This window comes from Humulus lupulus, chromosome 5 (assembly GCF_963169125.1).
Source record: "Humulus lupulus chromosome 5, drHumLupu1.1, whole genome shotgun sequence".
Classification (NCBI taxonomy): Eukaryota; Viridiplantae; Streptophyta; class Magnoliopsida; order Rosales; family Cannabaceae; genus Humulus; species Humulus lupulus.
In genome coordinates, this window is record NC_084797.1 from 88,376,218 (window position 1) to 88,396,948 (window position 20,731).

At 42.8% G+C, this 20,731-nt stretch overlaps 1 pseudogene; it reads right to left on the reverse strand.

The window, feature by feature from the left end:
• LOC133779286 (DNA-directed RNA polymerase subunit beta-like) overlaps window positions 1–20,489 on the reverse strand; it is a 29,426-nt pseudogene extending 8,937 nt beyond the window's left edge.
• Window positions 20,490–20,731: the final 242 nt, after the last annotated feature.

Below are 20,731 nucleotides of genomic sequence, written 5' to 3' on the forward strand. Positions count from 1 at the left end.
CCAAAACCCCACACAAGTGTTCCAAAAATCACCATTTTTCGCCACTTTTTCATCGGTTTTCGTTTAATTTGTTTGGTAGAATTGGCTGCTTGAACCTCCATATCACCGTTTCATTAGTTTTCAAAGAGCTTAAAGAAGAAAATAGAGTGGAAAAAGGCAGAGGTGTGAGCTTATTTGAGGGTAAAAGCCATCATTGAGTGCAAACACGAGTGTACTTGAGTGACCATTTTCTTTGAGTGAAACACGTGAGGGAGTGTGGTGAGGTCTTTTTTTTTCTAACCTTATTTTTTGCAGATTTTCAATCATGTCACAAAATATAGAAAGAAATGCAGGCAATGACACTCCACCTGTAGTGACCCACTAATCTAGACTAATTGGACCATTATCGAAACTATACATAAAACTTACATTTTTACAAAAATACCATAATTTATTGAGTAACTTGAAAAATAAGAGTTATTTACAAAGAAACAGAATACTAAGAAGGATTATGGGATCCCATTGTTTTTAAAACAAAACATGATTTAAAATAAAAGACATTACATAATAATGCGGAAAATACACATAAAAACCATAAAAACATAAAAGGAGACTATATCCTCGAATCGAATAACGCTCGGCCCCTTGACTCCATTCATCATCGATACACATTCTCCAAGCGTCACGAATCTTTCCGCCTCTAAACTTATTTTCCTGCACATAAACAGAAAGGAGTGAGCCTAATGCCCAGCAAGGAAAAATCTAACACAAAATCATATAAATTCATAAGAAAACATAAAGACTTAACATAACACATATAACATACACTTATTATAATGGCCATTATTACTTGGGGTCCCATAGACTAAACAAGCTTATGCCCATGAGATTAGTGGGGTCCTACCAGCTAAATAGGCTTATGCCCACAATCTTTTTGGGGTCTTGTTAGTCAAATAGGGCATAAGCCCAAGCCTACAACATACACATCAATAACATATTCATAACAAAACATAACACATTAATAACATAAAGCATATAGATAACACAAGCACATAACATATTAATTCTAGCCTATTTTCCTTACCAAAGTTACCGAGATTATGGACTGAGTTGGGATTGTTGGAACACTCCTAAAACCATAAGAAAGAGTAAGTCTAAAGAAAGGAGATGAAATGAAAGAGATGGAAAGACTAAACCATAGAAAACATACTTACCGACTTATATGCTTAAAAGCTTGGATTCCCTAACCAAAATAAGAATAAGGTTAGGGGACTGAGTAGAAGGTTTTGAGAAAGGAAATATCATAAAAATACAAAAAAGAACTAGAGTTTTGGGTTTACCTCAAAGATTGCAAGATCAATCTAACATCCGCCAAAATACTATAGCACTCACTTCCCAAAGTGTTTGATAAGCTTATGATGTTTAAGCTTATAGTTTTTCCCCAAACCAAGTGTTTACACTCTCACACTCACTTAACACTAGCAGCCTCTGAACTTAGAGCAAATGGTGAATAATGGCTGGGTACTAGGTCCTATTTATAGAGTTTGGGAATGAAAATATCTTGATTTTACTTGAATAAAAATAATGGCTTTTTAAGTGAAAATCATTTGAATAATCGTTCAGCAGAGGCTGAAGACTCGTTCAAAAGATGCTGGACTGTTGAAGAGTTTGAATGGCTGAAGGGAAAAGAATTCAAAAGTATTTGAATTCATGCTGGTGGAGGCGATATATCGCCCCCTATAGGCGATATATCGCCTGGACCTTTGTTCCCGAGGCGACCGTGCATCGATTCTTGTTTTCCGTATCTACGTGCTGCGACATATCGCCCCTTATAGTTGCGATATATCAGCATACGCTGAATATTTAAACACGAATTTACACATTTTTAGCTAAGTTTGAATGGATTAAACAGCCTTGACTAAGCCCTCAACGTACTCAAGGCTGCTGACTGACCCTATAACATTCAAATTTTACCCTTATTTAATTTAATCCTCAAAAATACTTAATCCTTAATTACCATTCATAACATGTGCTTAAAATCCTATTGGTTGATGTCTAAACCTTATAATATAATAATATAATCCTTAATATCAATCACATTAATCAAACCTTACGTTATACTTAATATTCTTAAACTATAGGTTAAACTTAGAAAATCTATAAGTACTACTATGAGTGTCCAAATAACTCCCGGTCTGAACCAAAAATCCAAAGTAACAATGATAACACTAAACATACTATAATACTACTAAACAATTAGCTAAGTAAAGTTCTTGGACTCTACAATTCTCCCCTACTAAAAAGAATTTCGTCCTCGAAATTTACTTACCAAATAACTCCGGATACCGGCTCTGCATGTCCTCTTCCAACTCCCACGTTGCCTCGCGTTCAGAACTATTGCTCCATAGGACTTTAACTATAGGAAAGCTCTTGGACCATAACTGCTTCATCCCCCTATCTAGGATGCTAACCGGTCGTTCCTCGTAACTTAAGTCTTTCTGGAGCGCTATGGTGTCGTACTTGAGGACGTGAGATGGGTCTGACACATACTTGCGTAACATCGAGATGTGGAAGACGTTGTGACTATCGGCTAGTGCTGGCGGTAGGGCTAGTCTATACGCAACTGGTCCCACTTTGTCCAATATCTCAAAAGGACCTAAGAATCGGGGACTGAGCTTGCCTTTCTTCCCGAACCGCTTGACACCCTTCATAGGAGATATCTTTAGGAAGACTTGATCTCCAACTTGGAACTCCACATTGCGTCGCTTGGTATCTGCATAGCTTTTCTGTCGACTTTGAGCAGCAAGCATACGCTGTCTAATAAGCGTTACTGCTTCTTGAGCTTGCCTAACAGCTTCGGGCCCTAGAAGCTGCCTTTCTCCTACCTCGTCCCAGTGCAACGGTGATCGGCACCTTCTTCCATATAGCAACTCATAAGGTGCCATCTCGATCGTCGACTGGTAGCTGTTGTTGTACGAGAACTCGATCAGCGGTAAGTACTTGTTCCACGATCCTCCGAAGTCAAGTACACATGCGCGTAGCATATCCTCTAAAATCTGAATCGTACGCTCTGACTGCCCACCTGTCTGAGGATGGAAAGATGTACTAAGACTTAACTTAGTACCCATGGCTTGCTGTAAGCTTCTCCAAAATCTTGACGTAAACACTGATCCTCTATCTGATACTATCGTCTTGGGGATTCCATGCAATCGTACAATCTCTTGGATGTAGATGTCTGCATATTGGTCTGCCGTATAAGAAGTCTTAACAGGCAGAAAATGAGCCGACTTGGTTAGTCTATCTATGACTATCCAAGCAGAATCATGCTGCTTATTTGTCTTTGGCAGACCCGTCACGATGTCCATGGCTATATCGTCCCACTTCCACTCCGGTATGCTAAGCGGTTGCAATAATCCTGCAGTTCGCTGATGCTCCGCCTTCACTTGCTGGCATACCAGACACTTAGATACATACTCCGCTATGTCCTTCTTCATCCCTGGCCACCAATAGACTGCCTTGATGTCATGAGTCATCTTGGTAGACCCTGGATGAACCGAGTATGGGGTGTTGTGCGCTTCTTCTAGGATCGTCTTCTTAATACTTTGATCGTCTGGCACGCATACCCGATCCTTATATCTCAATAAACCTTGACTGGATATTGAGAAATCTGTAGTCTTGCCTTCTCTGACTGCATCCATGTGCGTTGCTAGCGAATCATCATGTCTCTGACCATTTTGTATGTCTTCTAGCAGATTCGATTGGATAGACAAGTTAGCCAGCTTGCCTACAACCACTTCTATTCCGGCACTGATAAGCTCCTGCTGTAGTGGCTTTTCTATTCCGGATAAGGCTGCTAAGTTCCCATAACTTTTTCGGCTAAGTGCATCGGCAACTACGTTTGCCTTCCCCGGGTGGTATAGGATTTCGCAGTCGTAATCCTTTACTAACTCTAACCACCTGCGCTGCCTCATGTTAAGCTCCTTCTGAGTAAAGAAGTATTTTAAACTTTTGTGGTCCGTATAAATCTCGCACCGTTCTCCGTAAAGATAATGGCGCCAGATTTTTAACGCAAAGACCACCGCTGCCAACTCCATATCGTGAGTTGGATAGCGTTGTTCATACTCCTTTAACTGACGTGAGGCGTAGGCTATCACCTTGTCATTTTGCATCAGTACGCATCCCAATCCTAACTTTGATGCATCACAGTAGACAACGAACTTGTCGTTGGGTGTTGGGACACTAAGTACTGGGGTTGAGCAAAGCTTATCCTTAAGCAACTGGAAGCTTTCCTCAAACTTATCATTCCATATAAACTTTTGTTGCTTCCGGGTCAGGTTGGTGAGTGGAGTGGCTATCTTAGAAAAGCCCTCTACAAACTTTCTATAGTAACCTGCTAGCCCTAAGAAGCTTCTTACTTCCGACGCGTTCTTTGGTCTAGGCCAATCTTTCACGGCCTCTACCTTCGATGGATCCACAGCGACTCCGTCTTTCGATATGATGTGCCCGAGGAACGCCACTTGTGAGAGCCAAAACTCGCATTTCTTGAACTTCGCGTAGAGTTGGTGCTCCTTCAATCGCGTCAAAATTATCCTCAAGTGTTCCTCGTGCTCCACTTCATCCTTGGAGTAAATTAAAATGTCGTCGATGAACACAACGACGAATTTATCCAAGTAGTCCTTGAAGACCCTATTCATTAAGTCCATAAACGCGGCTGGCGCGTTAGTAAGACCAAAAGACATAACCAAGAACTCGTAATGTCCATAACGAGTCCTAAAGGCCGTCTTAGGAATATCTTCCCCCTTTACCTTGAGCTGATGATACCCGGACCGTAAATCGATCTTAGAGAATACAGTCGTGCCTCGGAGTTGATCAAACAAATCATCAATCCGAGGTAGCGGGTATTTGTTCTTAATTGTTACTTTATTCAGCTCACGGTAGTCTATGCACATGCGCATACTTCCGTCCTTCTTCTTCACGAATAGTACCGGAGCTCCCCATGGTGAATGGCTTGGCCTAATGAAACCCAAGTCTAGGAGTTCTTGTAGCTGCGTCTTTAACTCCTTGAGTTCCGTAGGTGGCATCTGGTATGGTGCCTTAGAGATAGGCTCGGTGCCCGGTACTAATTCTATCGTGAAGTCTATTTCTCTAGTTGGCGGCAATCCTGGCAAGTCATCGGGAAATACTTCTGGAAATTCTTGTATGACTCGAACATCTCCAACTTTGAGTGATGTCTCCTTCTCCACATTCGTGATGTTGGCTAAGAATGCTTGACATCCTTTCTCCATCATTCTCTGAGCTTTGAGAGATGATACTAACGGGGTGCGTAGTCCTGAAGCTTGTCCCATGAAGCACAGTTTCTGGCCGTCAGGAGTCTCGAACATCACCTTCTTGCGTCTGCAGTCGATCGTTGCGCCATGCCGTGCTAGCCAATCCATGCCTAGTATGACGTCGAAGTCTTTGATCACCAGCTCTATCAGGTCTCCTTCTAGTTCCTTGTCCTCAATCTTGATTGGTACGCCTCGTACAATTCGTGATGATAGAACTACTTTGCCCGAAGGCAACTCGGTTGCAAACCTAGTTCTAAATCTTTCACTAGGTTTGTCTAGTTTATCTATCATTCCTAACAAAATATACGAATGAGTGGCTCCCAAATCAAATAATACATGACATAATTTATTGAGGATGGAAACCTGACCTGTGACCACCTTGTTGCTAGCATCCGCCTCTCCTTGGGTTAAAGCAAAAACCCGAGCAGGAACCATCTTTTCGTCCTTCTTTCCTTCCGGCTTTTGCTGAGGACAATCTTTCTTGCGATGCCCCTCTTGACCACAATTGAAACACTCCTTGGTGTTGGCACGGCTTTCTCCGGGGTGCTTCTTCTGACATTTGGCACAGGACGGGTATTCCATGTAGTTTGACTTATTTCCCCCATTATTTGGTCGTGCCCTTTTATTGTTGTCGGCTTGCTTGTTGTCAGGATGCCTTCTCTTCTGTCCGTTACCGTTGTTGTTGAACTGACTGTTGATGGACTGATTGTTGTTCCGACTGGCCTGAGGTTGGCTCTGCTGTCTAGGTTCCGGCTTGCTGGCTTCTTCTTTGCTCACGTTGGCTTGCAACCTTTCTACTTCAATTGCCATCTCAAGAACGTCGGCATATGAAGTGTTTCCCGGGTTTTCTAGTTTAACCCCCATCTCGATCTTCGGGCGAAGTCCTCTAACAAACTTGTTCACCCTTAGATAGTCGGTTGGAACCAACTCTGCTGCGAACTTCGCTAAGCGATCGAACTGACGAGCATATTCTGCCACTGTTAAGTTCCCTTGCTTCAGATTGGTGAACTCCTCAACTCTCGTAGCAAGCACTGCTGAATTGTAGTACTTCTTGTGGAAGAGCTCCACAAATCGGGTCCACGTCATAGTGGCAACATCGTGGGATTGCTGGACCAAATCCCACCATATCTTGGCATCTTTCTTGAGTAAAGATGAGACGCAGGATATACGGTCAGCATTATTGAGGTTCATGTGGGCTAGGATCGGCTCCACATTCCTTAGCCATTCTTCTGCTTCAAAGGGGTCCGTAGTCCCTTCGAAGTTCGGAGCGTGCTGCTTGCGGAACCTTTCGTACACTGGCTCCATGTGCTGTACAGGATAAGGAGCGTAGTTCGTCATAGGCCATCCCCCATACGGACCAACTTGTTGGGGTGCTGGGGCCATTGGCTGTGGCTGCGGCTGCGGCTGTGGCGGAGGCTGAGGCTGAGATTGAGCCTGTTGGCGTTGTTGTTGCAGAAGTTCCTCGACTTTCTGTCGTAGTCTGGCAATCTCTGCAGTGTTGTCAGCTGGCTGTGCCGGTGCGTTGCAGCAAGCAGTAACACGCACTCTCCTTCGGCGAACGGTAGGGACCGCATTGGTCGCTGGAACATCGCTGGAGGCGTTTCCTTTGGTGCGAGCAGATCTTCGGAGAGACATCGTAGCAGAGTTCTAACAGTTGAAAGAAACATGTTAGAACTTTTCCTAATAGGCTCTAAGGCAAAAACTTATTCTAAACAAACATATCTCGGACCTATTTATTATGACTTCTTATGAAAAATTATATAGGTCTTTATTTATTATTAGAGCGGGTTTCTATACTTAGAAAAACAAGTCATCTTTATTTTCTAAGTGTGTTTCTAATAATCCTATATGACTTAATTCTCAGGCTCGAAACTTATCTTTGTTCCAAAGTTAACCATATTGAGGGAGGGCTGGGATCAGTAAAATCGTTCCCACTACTAAGGCCCCCTAACTCTCAATAAGGAAACCAGGTTCATTGATTTGTATCCACCCTCACCGAACTCAGTCATTATTCATTTTATTTATTATTTATTATGATTGTGAAAAAAAAGAATCAAACTTACACATGATATTCAAATAGCATGTTTATTCATTTGGAAAACAATTTCACTTATTACAATCATAACATAAAAGTAAATAAAACAAATAAAAACTACTAATCTAAAAATCGGGATCTTCTACATCCGATCCGTCATCTAACATATCATCATCTATTGCCTCATAGTCATCATTATCATGAGCATCAAAATGCCCTCTAGGAAGGTTTGTGAGAATCCTATTCTTTTGCTCATTGGTGAATTGAAATTCAAATTTTGCGGTGAACCTAACTAAGAGGAAATAGTATCTCATTGTTAATGGTGATTCATCCTCATCATTCATTTCTTCCCATATTTCTTCTAAGGCTGCTATTACAGGATGGAAATCTTTAAACAACCTAATCACTAATACATATTGTTCCGTTGATCTTAGCATTATTTGTTTATCCTCTTGAAGGCCACCTATCGCTTGGTGAAACAAAAGCAACCTTCGAGTAATCCTTTCTAGGGCTCCTACGGTGTTTCTTGGCTCCCTTATTCTTTTTAAGGCCTTAATGGCTCGGATATCTTGGTAGGTTAAAGCTCCATTCTTTTTTTTTTTTTTAACTGAAACATAAACACTAAAGTTAGCTATATACATAAGTAAAGTAACTTGTAACTTGTAACTTAAACACTTACTTGGCGGTTTGATTCGGAGCTTTGAGCATGTGTATCGAGGAGAACTTCATGCGAAGGAACCGTTTGCTCTGATACCAACTGTAGTGACCCACTAATCTAGACTAATTGGACCATTATCGAAACTATACATAAAACTTACATTTTTACAAAAATACCATAATTTATTGAGTAACTTGAAAAATAAGAGTTATTTACAAAGAAACAGAATACTAAGAAGGATTATGGGATCCCATTGTTTTTAAAACAAAACATGATTTAAAATAAAAGACATTACATAATAATGCGGAAAATACACATAAAAACCATAAAAACATAAAAGGAGACTATATCCTCGAATCGAATAACGCTCGGCCCCTTGACTCCATTCATCATCGATACACATTCTCCAAGCGTCACGAATCTTTCCGCCTCTAAACTTATTTTCCTGCACATAAACAGAAAGGAGTGAGCCTAATGCCCAGCAAGGAAAAATCTAACACAAAATCATATAAATTCATAAGAAAACATAAAGACTTAACATAACACATATAACATACACTTATTATAATGGCCATTATTACTTGGGGTCCCATAGACTAAACAAGCTTATGCCCATGAGATTAGTGGGGTCCTACCAGCTAAATAGGCTTATGCCCACAATCTTTTTGGGGTCTTGTTAGTCAAATAGGGCATAAGCCCAAGCCTACAACATACACATCAATAACATATTCATAACAAAACATAACACATTAATAACATAAAGCATATAGATAACACAAGCACATAACATATTAATTCTAGCCTATTTTCCTTACCAAAGTTACCGAGATTATGGACTGAGTTGGGATTGTTGGAACAATCCTAAAACCATAAGAAAGAGTAAGTCTAAAGAAAGGAGATGAAATGAAAGAGATGGAAAGACTAAACCATAGAAAACATACTTACCGACTTATATGCTTAAAAGCTTGGATTCCCTAACCAAAATAAGAATAAGGTTAGGGGACTGAGTAGAAGGTTTTGAGAAAGGAAATATCATAAAAATACAGAAAAGAACTAGAGTTTTGGGTTTACCTCAAAGATTGCAAGATCAATCTAACATCCGCCGAAATACTATTGCACTCACTTCCCAAAGTGTTTGATAAGCTTATGATGTTTAAGCTTATAGTTTTTCCCCAAACCAAGTGTTTACACTCTCTCACTCACTTAACACTAGCAGCCTCTGAACTTAGAGCAAATGGTGAATAATGGCTGGGTACTAGGTCCTATTTATAGAGTTTGGGAATGAAAATATCTTGATTTTACTTGAATAAAAATAATGGCTTTTTAAGTGAAAATCATTTGAATAATCGTTCAGCAGAGGCTGAAGACTCGTTCAAAAGATGCTGGACTGTTGAAGAGTTTGAATGGCTGAAGGGAAAAGAATTCAAAAGTATTTGAATTCATGCTGGTGGAGGCGATATATCGCCCCCTATAGGCGATATATCGCCTGGACCTTTGTTCCCGAGGCGACCGTGCATCGATTCTTGTTTTCCGTATCTACGTGCTGCGACATATCGCCCCTTATAGTTGCGATATATCAGCATACGCTGAATATTTAAACACGAATTTACACATTTTTAGCTAAGTTTGAATGGATTAAACAGCCTTGACTAAGCCCTCAACGTACTCAAGGCTGCTGACTGACCCTATAACATTCAAATTTTACCCTTATTTAATTTAATCCTCAAAAATACTTAATCCTTAATTACCATTCATAACATGTGCTTAAAATCCTATTGGTTGATGTCTAAACCTTATAATATAATAATATAATCCTTAATATCAGTCACATTAATCAAACCTTAGGTTATACTTAATATTCTTAAACTATAGGTTAAACTTAGAAAATCTATAAGTACTACTATGAGTGTCCAAATAACTCCCGGTCTGAACCAAAAATCCAAAGTAACAATGATAACACTAAACATACTATAATACTACTAAACAATTAGCTAAGTAAAGTTCTTGGACTCTACACCACCACCTACAGTTCCAAATCTACAAATTGAAGCTTTAATGGGGGAGATGAGGAGGATGTTGAGGGCGGAGTGTGAGCAAATACATGAGAGGTTGGATAGGGTAGAAGAGGGAACACAATGGAGACCAAGGAGGGGTAGGGTACACCAAAGGGAGGATGAGAATGAAGGGGATTTAGAAGGGGTAGTTTCTGATGATGAGTTTGATAGGATGTCGACGGGTAACCATAGGAGGTATGGTGGGAATAGAGAAGATAGGAACCAGGTAGATAATTATATGGGGAATATCAAAATGAGAATCCCAGCATTTTAGGGGAAGAGTGATCCTGAAGCATACCTTGAGTGGGAGAAGAAGATGGAGCTAGATTTTGATTGTCACAACTACTCCGACATGAAGAAGGTAAAACTTGCTGCCATTGAGTTTACTGATTATGCTATTGTTTGGTGGGATCAGTTGTGCATCAACAGGAGGCGGAGTGGAGATCGCCCTATTGACACATGGGAGGCCATGAAGAGAGTGATGAGGCGACGGTTTGTACCACCTTATTATTATCGAGATCTCTACCTTAAGTTGCAGGGTCTTCGTCAGGGCTACAGAAGTGTTGATGAGTATTACAAGGAGATGGAGATGGCTATGATTAGAGCCAATGTTGAAGAGGATCGGGAGGCAACCATGGCAAGGTTTTTGAATGGGTTGAACCGAGAGATTGATGACCCAATCGAGCTACACCATTATGTGGAATTGGAGGATTTGGTTCATATGGCAATCAAAGTTGAGAGGCAGCTCAAGAAGGGTAGTTCAAGTTCGAGGTCAAGACCGAGCCCACACAATCCAAGTACAACACCTTGGAGGTCGAACTATCCAAAGAAAGAAGACCAACCCACTTCATCATCTACACCAAAACCAGCCACCACAGCCACGCCACCTCAAGGTAAAACAACTCCTACTAAGTCTCATTCTAGTGAGATAAGGTGTTTCAAATGTCAGGGGCGAGGACACATAGCTAGCCAGTGTCCAAACAAGAGAGTCATGGTGATTCGAGAAAGTGGAGAGATAAATTCTGAAGATGAAGATGATCTTGCTGACATGCCACCATTGGAAGATGCTTCTGACAATGAGTATGGACCAGAATCTGGTGAGATGCTTGCACTAGTCACAAGGCGAGTCCTGAATTTGTAAGCAACAGAAGAGGTGCAGCGAGAGAACATCTTTCACACTCGTTGTCATGTGAGAGACAAGGTATGTAGTGTCATTGTTGATGGAGGTAGTTGTACTAATGTTGCTAGTGCTTCCATGGTTGCCAAGCTGGGGCTTACAACGCTTAGGCATCCTTGTCCATACAAATTGCAATGGCTGAATGATAGTGGTGAAGTGAGGGTTACAAAACAGGTTCTAGTCTCATTTCGAATTGGCAAGTATGAAGATGAGGTGTTGTGTGATGTGGTTCCCATGCAAGCTGGACACCTCCTTCTAGGAAGGCCTTGGCAATTTGATCGGCGGGTGCAGCATGACGGCTTCACCAACAAGTATTCATTCACATTCCGTCAACGAACAATCACTCTAGCGCCTTTGACACCAAAGCAAGTGTATGAAGATCAAGTGAGGTTGCAAAAATTGAGTGACAAAAAGAAAATGAGTGAGCAAAAAGAGAGTGAAAAGATGAATGAGAGTGAGGAAAAAGAGAGACAAAGAGAGAAAAGTGTGGAATCAAGTGAGAGAAAACAAAATAATTTTTATGCAAAAAAAAGTGAGGTTAAGAGAGCATTGTGTACAAAACAGCCCATGATTTTACTCATGTATAAGGAGGCTCTTTTAAATACTAACCAACTTGATTCTTCGCTGCCAAGTGTTGTTGTGTCTATTTTGCAGGAATTTGAGGATGTGTTTCCTGAGAAAGTACCACATGGTTTGCCACCTGTTCGAGGAATAGAACATCAAATTGATTTTGTTCCAGGTGCTTCCATTCCAAACCAACCAGCCTACAGGTGCTTCCATTCTAACTCTTCCTCGATGAAGAAGTTGTACATGAGATCTGTTGACGGTGAGAACTCATCAACTATGTTAGGTTGGGAAACTCAAAGGTTAGTAAGAGAATAACTAATTAAGAACTTAGAATAGACTTGAGGAAAGATAAGTGCAGATCAACAATGGAGTAAAAACTCTTATATTGCATAATAGCCTGAGTATACAATGAATTTTCCAACCCCTTATTCTGAGGGGTGAATGTCTACTTATAGTTGGGCTCTAATGGCCCCTCATACATGGTGGTCCCTGGGGACAAAATAGTATACGGGTACACTGTCAGGGTAGTAGCATAGGTGGTAGTTGTATTGGAGGAGGGGTGGTCATCTTTAGTACGTGTCAAGGGTCTGCAAAAGTACTCCTACCTCGGTACCATATTATAACTCTTATACTTGTCAGGTACGGACCTTATAAGCATGCTGAGGGAGTCCTCACCATGTACCATTCTTGTACTTCCACTACTTGTTCAATATGGACATCGTGTCCGTACTCTAACTCCTCTTGGTTGGTAAGTGCATTTTGTACTTGTATGAACTCTTCAAGTCGTAGGTTCTTACCCTCACAAGATACCTTATTCCTACGAGCTTCAAGTATTGAAACCCTAATATGTTATCACGGATGAAGCGGTTCTAAGATGCTTATGGGGGAAGGACATCACGAGATGGCCCTATGAAAATAAGATGTGAAGGGGCCCCTCAGGCCTTAGGCTCGATATCTTTGGAGCAAGGTACAACATCATTATCGGCACGAGATGTGCACCAGGTACGAAGGATGACCTCGCGAGACTCTTGCTGTGAAGCGAGGCTCCGTTGGCGAGGTTGTGTCTCGCGAGACCTTTGACGCAAGGTGTGAGACTAGGTAAGCACCTGCTGGACACGAGGCCATGATGGGCATGAGACTCTTGCTGGACATGAGGCCCTTGTGTTTGGCATGGGGCCCTTCTGCTTGGCGCGAGGCACTGATGGGCACGAGACCCCTACTGGGCGCGAGGCCCTTCTTCTTGGTGTGGGGAATCTGTGGGTGTGAGGCATGAGACTCCTATTGGGCGCGAGGCCCATGCTGGGCGTGGGGCACGAGATGGCTACTGGGCGTGAGGCGCATATTGGGCGTGGGGCTCATGTTGGGCGCGAGGCGCCTGCTGGGGGCAATGCTCATGCTGGGCTCAAGGCACCTATTGGGTGTGAGGCCCTTCGGCTGGGCGCGAGGCGCCTTCTGGGCATGAGGCGTTTGATAGGTGCGAGGGCCTTTGGCTATAGGTGAGGTGCTACCGAGACTCAAGGTGCAACCCAAGTCGTGAGATAAGGGTCTCACTAGGTGTGAGATGCGGGCATGTTCGGGACCACCTTTACAGTGTGTCACCTTGGGACTATAGGCTATGCGCTTTTGGCAATTTTCCTATATTCATACTTGGTATAGAACTTTTGCATCAATAGCCTCTTGGTATCACATAGTAGTTTTTTGCCTCCAACATGTACTTGATGCCTTCAGTGACCCTTAGCTATTTATTTCAATAAGGGACCAGACCTTTTTTCCTTGGCGGATTTTCGGCATCCACACTTGCCCCCCAGTCTATGAGGAGGTCTTTAGGTATCCTTGTAGACTTATTATGATGCTACACTTACTATGCTCCGGTGGTAGTGTTGTGTGCCTTCTTGTAAACCAATTTTTTGATGGTGAGAACTCGTCAACGAAGCTTGCGATGCTAGTGACAATGGTAGCATACTCCAGGCTGTCATGGTCGCAAGAGTGGAAAAATAGCTAATCGATATTCATGCGTGCATTACCTCCATAGAGGAGTTGTCGAGCATCCTAGCATGGTGTTATTGTTTTGTGACCTCACGGGATGACTAGGCATAGGTGAAGCAGATGGCACTTGAGAACACGCTTTGGAGGGTATGGTCAAGTGCTATGTGAAAAGAACTAAGCATGGACATGCAAGGCCGCAAACAAAGTCAGTAGCGAGCATCGAGTCGAGGAGGACCTTCCTTCGTACCTTCGAGTCTTCAACCTTCATTCGTCAACATATAAGGCAGTGAAGGATGTCATACAACACTATTGGGTGATGAAGACCTTGCTATGCAAGATGGTCTCGCACAGCGAGACCCTCTCACATGGTGAGGCTTGCCTCTTTCTCTTCGTGCTTCATCTGTTGACATCATGAGACCTTCATCGATCTTCATTTCAAGGACAAGGCTTATATGAAGCTTAGGGGCACGTTAAACACTTATACAAAAATATTTGGAAGCACTAGGCTATAGTTGGTCTCGCTATGCAAGATCCCTCTCACTGTGCGAGTCCTCTTAGCCAATGAAGGAGTGGAGCCCAATTGAGTTAGAAGGTCGAGGGCAACCTTGCCGAGGGAGGGTGCCCTTGCTATGCGAGACCCTCTTGCAAGGTGTGAGGTGTCTCGTCCCTTTGTCGACTTGAGCTATTCATTTTGGACATCTTTACTTGGTGATGTTGTAAGGAATGTCTAAAGTAGGAAGTGAACTCAATTGGGAGCCAAGGTCAAGGGAGGATTTTCATCGTTCCCACCTGGTAAAGTATGAGTTGAGATGCCTCTCTTTTTGTGAGATGGATATTACTAAAGAGATATCCATAAGTTGACTTTCATTGCGACTAAGCGATGTGGGTGCATCGAGATATTCATAGGTTGACTTGCATTGCTTCCTCGCAATGCGGGTGCATCTTATCTAGGAGGTGAATACACAAGGGCATCGCATCGCGGGTGTATTTTTCCAAAGGCCTACGACACAAGGACCTCTTTTCTCGCAACTCTTTCAGATGTACCAATTCACAAGATAATTTTACATGCTCACATAAATACAAGGGGAGTGTAAATCCCTTTCTCTTTCTCTTATTGGTGTGAGACTTTGAGAAGCCCACTTTTTTCTTTAGTATGGGACTCTGAGGAGCCTTGTTTTCCTTAGTCTGGGACTCTGAGAAGCCGTTCTTTTTTCTTTTTCTTTTCGGTGAGGAACTTCTGCAAGTCCTCATGGTCATAGTGCCAATAGCTTTATTTTGAAAGGGTTCCCTTTGGGACCTCTCTACTGTGTGTGATTCGTGTCTGTTGGTGCAACTTGATCACTTGTAAGGATATGTTTACCCTTTGGGTTCTCGCTATCTTTTTATATATTTTTGCGCGCGCATTTTATTTTGTGTGAGAAGCATCCTTCTTGTCATTATGCATAGTATCATTTTTGCAAGCATCTTCTTCGAGACCCTTTTTGCAAGCTTCTTTGAGACCCATTTCACAAGCGCCTTCTTTGAGACCCTTTTCACAAGCGTCTTCTTTGAGACCCTTTTTGAGCTAGGTGACCTTGGCCGACCTAGGATTGTTATGAGGACCAGTTTTGGTCTTTGAGGTGATCTCCCCTTGGATTGGGACCCTTATAGGGAGATGGTACTTGTAAAACCTCGCAATCGCCTATTCTCAAGGCCCTTTTTCCCTTGGTAAGGCGACTCAGTCGATATAGAATTAAGAATCTCTTTGGCCTCCCCTTTTGTCTTCTGCGATGTGGTCCCTTTGTAGGGTGGGTGTGTTATTGAAGATGTCACTTTTGAGGGACCTTTTGACTTCCTCAGATTCTATAAGGGTAACTAATCCTTATAGATTCAATGTTGTCTTATAAGGTTCACTGCTCACACATATATACATTATAAGTAATTTTATATATATTTCACAAGGCCAGACACCTGTTTTGCACTTGGCCAGGCACCTATTGAGGCTCGCGAGGCTAGGCACCTATTTTTCACATGGCTAGGTGTCGGTTGAGGCTCGTGAGGTTGAACGCCTATTTCGCGCAAGGCTGGGTGCCTGTTGAGGCTCGCGGAGCTAGGCACCTATTTTGCACATGGCTAGGTGCCTGTTGAGGCTTGCAAGACTAGGCACCTATTTTGCACATGGCTAGGTTCATGTTGATACTTGTGAGTTTGGAGACCTCCTAAGTGGTTGATGGGGTCTATCTTGCCAAGCAATTTGTTTTTCTGTATCTCCAATATGCTTTGAAAAGTTCAACTAATAATGGTAATATGTGCGTCATATAAGTGTCCTTGGAAACGAGAGATGTAATATATTAGATAGGTACTTGACATTAGTAATAGTAGACAACGTGAAAGGGTAGCATAATGTCATTGTCCTATTATATCTCTAGAGTCAGCTTGGCGACCTCTTTGAATCTTTGTGGGTTGCAATTGCGTTAACTTCTTTGGTTCCTAAGAGACTCAAATAAAGGGAGTCTTATCGGAGGTTATCCTTCATGAATCCCACTAGCTTCTTCCTTGAAGCCTTCTAGTAGACCTCTTCCAATCTTCAACTCAATCAGTGATTCCTCTATCACAACAATCTCTTCTATGCAGAATCTTCAGATGTATTGGTAGAAGGGTGATTGGAGGAAGGATTGCTTTCCTCAACATGCATGTTCTTATGGTCATTTTCCACACGTATATACTTTTGGGCTATTTCAAAGAAGTCTTCTAAGTTTGTAATCTCCCTCTTGAGCATGTTATCCCATAACTTGCTTCCAAGATGAACTTTGGTTGTTATTGTCATCTTGAGCTTTGCTTTAGTCCCATTTCCCATCTTACTTGCTTCCATATTGAATCTATGGATATAGCTCTTTAGGTTTTCACTCTCTCCTTGTTTTATGTTAGCGAGGCTAGTTCTCAACATAACATAGTCACAGACCGCGTGGTGTTGCTGAAGAAATTCAGCAGAGAACTGCTACCATGACCTGATTGTTCCTGGCATTAACCTCTTGAACCACTTATACTCCGCCCCTTTGAGTGTAACGACAAAGCAATGGAAATTTCCTCTGTTGTTGACCCAATTAACTTCAATAGGTTATTGAAGGTGTCTAAGTGATATTTTGAGTCCGTAGTGCCCTCATATGGAGTCATGCGAGGCTCTTTGAAGCTGGTGGGGAGTTGCTCAACCTGGATCTCCCTTGTGAAGGGCGACTCACGGTAAAATTCTTCATCTCTGTGCCCCCAAGGTGGAGTGATAATTTTGCTTCAAGGGCTTTGCATTTTAGTGTTTAATTCCTTCATCTTTTCATGTAAGGAGTCTCGTGGGTTCTTAGGGTGAATCCTTGCTTTGGTTGTGTCCATCAAGGGAGCTGCAGGGGGTATGGTTTTCACTTCGGACCCTCTCTGGTTAATTTTATTCCTCAAGTCAGGTGAGGCTCTTTTGGAAGCTGTCTTGGGTTCACACCTCTCGTAGGTGGGGTTCACGCCAGGTTGCTCTGTTGGTGTAGAATCTTCCTTGCGTCCTGGGCGAGGGGTATGACTAGTGGAGAATTGAGTTTTTCCATCATCCACGGGCATGGTGGTATCTCCACATACATGTTCCCTATCTTTATGCTTAGAGAGGGGAGCATTAGAGCTTTCATGTAACTGGTCGTTGAGTACCTCTTGCATGTTCTCCACGGCGGCCTACAAACTTTGGTTTTTTCAAGTGTAGGTCACATATTTCTTCTTTAAGTGATGAGATTGGGACTTGAACTCACTGAGTCTACTCATTGACATTTACCATGTCTTTGTTTGGAGGGACCCGGGCCCTAATGGTTCGAACTTCGGGCCACCGCTGGCGGTGGTGGCGGAAGGTGAGTTGTACAACCCTTCGTTAGAGCTATTGTATGTGTTATAGTGTCTGGTTTAAGATGAATGGTAGGGGATGATACTTCTTCCTCTTTGCCATTGTCTTTTGGCAGATCCGTCGAACATCCATTCATCGGCAAGCGAGGATCCCTCTTGGACGCCCTTAGCTGGGTTCTCTCTAGGTGAACCTCCGCTTCTTTGTGGTCTTGTAGGCGTGTTCAATGCCTTGGCATGTTTTCTTATTGAAATTAATGGAAGAACTACTGTTTGTTAGTTTCTTCCCACAGACGGCACCAAACTGTTAACGGTGATAACTCGTCAACTATGTTAGGTCGGGAAACTCAAAGGTTAGTAAGAGAATAACTAATTAAGAACTTAGAATAAACTTGAGGAAAAGATAAGTGCATAACAACAATGGAGTAAAAACTCGTATATTTCTTAATAGCCTGAGTATACAATGAATTTTACAACCCCTTATTCTGAGGGGTGAAGTTCTATTTATAGTTGGGCTCTAATGACACCTTATACGTGGTGGTCCCTGGGGACAAAATAGTACACGAGTACATTGTAGGGTAGTAACATAGGTGGTAGTGGTGTTGGAGGAGTGGTGGTCAGCTTTAGCATGTGTCAGGGGTCTGCAAAAGTACTCCTGCCTTGGTACCATATTATACCTCCACTATTTGTCGGGTATGGACCTCATAAGCGTGCTGAGGGAGTCCTTACCATGTACCATTCTTCTACTGCCACTACTTTTTCGGCGTGGACGTCGTGTCCATACTCTAACTTCTCTTGGTTGGTAAGTGCATGTTGTACCTGTACGAGCTCCTCAAGTCATACGTAGGTTCTTACCCACACAAGGTACCTTATTCCTACGAGCTTCAAGTATTGAAACCCTTCTATGTTATCATGGATGACGCAATTCCAAGATGGCTGTTGGGGAAGGACATCACGAGATGACCCTATGAAAATGAGATGTGAAGGGGCATTGATACGAACCACACCAACGATTGTGGTGAAACCCGACACCAAATATGGCAGCCACCAAGAACACACGAAATGGGAATGAAGAACCGCGACCCAATGCTTAGCCAAGCACGAACCTTGGTATGAGGAAGACGCCACAAACGGGGATGGGAATCCGTTTGATAAGTCAGGTTGAACGCCACAAGGAACCCCTTGATAAGTTCTAATAGTTTCTTCAAGAACTCAAGAAGAAAAACTCACAAATTTCATTTCAACAAAATCTGCCTTTCCCAAATGTTTACAAGGCCTAATATAGCCGAAAAATTACATCAAACAAGCCCCTTTGTCTTCCTAATGAAAACCGAAAATTAAAGACAACCCTTTGTCTTCCTAATGAAAACTGAAAATTAAAGACAAAAGGACTATTGGACTCACGCAAGTCAAATGTTTGACTTTTCACAAAATAAACAAAGACTAAATAAAAAACGTGATTAAAAATAAAAAGACAAGATGACAAAATACAATAAGACTCATTACAAGAGGCTAAATATTGATCAAGCTCCTAAACTAAGTCTTTTGGCTCGCACCCTCGTCACCGGACCAACTAGAACTATACTTGGATCTTTAGTCTTGGTGTCCTCATCAGGAATCTCATACCTTAGGCTCGATATCTTTGGAGCAAGGTACAGTATCATAGGCCAGGCTTGTGCCTCGCTATATAATCAACACGAGATGTGCACTAGGTACGAAGGATGACCTCTCGAGACTCTTGGTGCGAAGCGAGGCTCCATAGGTGAGGCTATGTCTCGTGAGACCTTTGACTCAAGGTGTGAAACTAGGTAAGTGACTGCTGGGTGTGAGGCCCCTCGGCCGGACTCGAGGCCCTGATGGGCGTGAGACTCCTGCTGGGTGCGAGGCCCCTCTGCTTGGAGTGAGGCGCCTGATGGGCACAAGGCCCTTCTACTTGGCGCGGGGTACCTGTGGGTCGTGAGGCATAAGACCCTTTTTGGGCACGAGGAGCATGTTGGGCGTCGGGCGCACGACGGCTGTTGAGCGTGAGGTGCATGCTAGGGGCGAGGCACCTACTGGGTGCGAGGCCCTTCGGGTGGACGTGAAGCGCCTACTGGGTGTGAGGCCCTTTGGCTAGGCACGAGGTGCATGCTAGGCATGAGGCACCTATTGGATGCGAGGCCCTTCGGCTGGGCGCAAGTCGCGAGGCCCTTTAGCTAGAGGTGACACGCCACCGAGACTCAAGGTGCATCCTAAGGCGTGAGATGAGGGTGTAACTAGGTGTGAGATGCGGGCATGTTCGGGACCACCTTTGGAGTGTGTCACCTTGGGACTATAGGCTATGTGCTTTTGGAAATTTTCCTATATTCATACTTGGTGTAGAACTTTTGATTCAATTGCCTCTTCGTAGCACATAGTAGTCGTTTGCCTCCAACATGTACTTGATGCCTTCAGTGACCCTTAGCCATTTATTTCAATAAGGGACCGGATCTTTTTTCCTTGGTGGATTTTTGGAAACCACAAGATCCTTAAATGGTTCAAGGAAGAGTGGATCTTTAACTTTTTTCAAAGCATTTTTATTGAGATGCCATGCGCATAGTCGATGTCTGGCGTCAGACATCTGTTCATCGATTGCTTGTTTCATGGCCAAGTCATGGTCAGGCATCACCACTCCTGGCTTTTGTTGTCTATGGCACTCTAGGAAAATTCTGAGTAGCCATGAGTAAGAGACTTGCTTATCGTGAAGTAGAAGGGCGAACCCAAAAATGAAGGTGTGTAAATGGTGGTTGACACCAACCATAACAATGAAAGGCTTATTGTATTCGTTGGTCATGTATGTGGTGTCGAACCCCAGTACATCTCCAAAGGCAACATAATCCATGTGTGAGGTTCCATCAACCCAGAATAAGATGGCAAGACGATTGTCCTCATCTACATGATATACCACAAAGATATTGGGATCCTTCTCAGAGAGGCAATCGAGAAAGCCTAACACCCATTCAGAGTTTGTTTCTATCTTCTCTTCACGTTTTACACCAGCCACTCAATTGTAGACATGTCGAAGTTTGAATGAAAATCTATGAAAACAATCAATTTGAAGAGCCACATGAGCCATTATATTAG